This window comes from Vigna radiata, chromosome 6 (genome assembly GCF_000741045.1).
Source record: "Vigna radiata var. radiata cultivar VC1973A chromosome 6, Vradiata_ver6, whole genome shotgun sequence".
NCBI lineage: Eukaryota > Viridiplantae > Streptophyta > Magnoliopsida > Fabales > Fabaceae > Vigna > Vigna radiata.
In genome coordinates, this window is record NC_028356.1 from 1,116,811 (window position 1) to 1,118,109 (window position 1,299).

At 38.0% G+C, this 1,299-nt stretch overlaps 1 protein-coding gene across 2 annotated transcripts in view; it reads left to right on the top strand.

The window, feature by feature from the left end:
* The window catches only part of LOC106764814 (receptor-like protein 12), a 28,531-nt gene that overhangs the window by 13,493 nt on the left and 13,739 nt on the right, over window positions 1–1,299 (top strand). The window lies entirely within an intron of this gene.

Sequence of the window (1,299 nt, forward strand, 5' to 3'; positions counted from 1 at the left end):
AAAATCAATGCAAACAGTACCCTTTTCAGTCTTTCTCATATGCAATCACTCAACCTTGCTTTCAATGACTTCTCCAACTCTCAAATTCCATCCACGATAGGTGAGTTTAAGAGCCTCACACACCTCAACCTGTCTTTTTCAAACTTTGAAGGTGAAATTCCTCCTCAAATCTCACATCTTTCCAAATTACAATCACTTGATCTCTCTATTGATGATGAGTTTCAGTTAAGATGGGAAGAAGGCACATGGAAGAGGATGCTCCAAAATGCAACCGATTTAAGGGTGCTAGATTTGACGCGTACTAATTTGTCATCAACTTCAACGAGGTCACTCAATTTGTCTTCCTCCTTGATCACTCTAAATCTTAGAGGAACTGGGCTAAAGGGAGAGTTGTCAGATGACATTCTTTGTTTGCCAAATCTACAACACCTATGTTTATCAGGTAATTTTGACTTTCATGGCCAACTTCAGGATCTTAGTTGTGCTTCATCTTCTCTGAATGTCTTAGAAATCTCATCTTGTGAACTCGATGGGCCAATCCCTGATTCTTTCTCTAACCTTACACATCTTACTTTATTCGACTTCTCATACAACTACTTCAACGGTTCAATTCCACCCTCTCTCTTAACCCTTCCACGTCTAAATTCTCTGCTTCTCTATGACAATCTTCTCAGTGGTAAAATACCAAATGTGTTTCATCAGTCAAACAGGTTCGAAGTATTGAATTTTAATGGTAACAATTTCCAAGGTGAACTGCCATCAACATTTTCGAATCTTCAACACCTCATTTACTTGGATATATCATTTAACAAATTAGAGGGACCTCTGCCCAACAAAATAACTGGGTTTTCAAATCTAACATCGTTAATATTGACCGACAACTTGCTAAATGGTACAATTCCTTCTTGGTGTCTCTCTTTGCCATCGTTGATGCTTTTAGATTTATCGTTTAATCAGTTCACGGGGGGTATACCTGCAATCTCGTCATATTCCTTGCAGTTTCTAGTTTTGGATGGCAACAAGCTACAGGGCAATATTTCAGAATCAGTTTTTAACCTTGTCAACCTTACTCACTTACAGCTGTCATCGAATAACTTCAGTGGTTCTGTCAATTTTTCACTCTTATCCAAGTTCCAAAATCTAGAAATTCTTTACCTTTCAAATTCAAGTCAATTATCACTAAACTTTGAATCAAGCGTCAATTATAGTTTCTCCCGCTTACGGGAGTTGGACCTGTCTTCTATGGGTTTAACCGAATTTCCAAAATTATCAAGAAAAGTCCCAGTTTTGCAAGCTCTC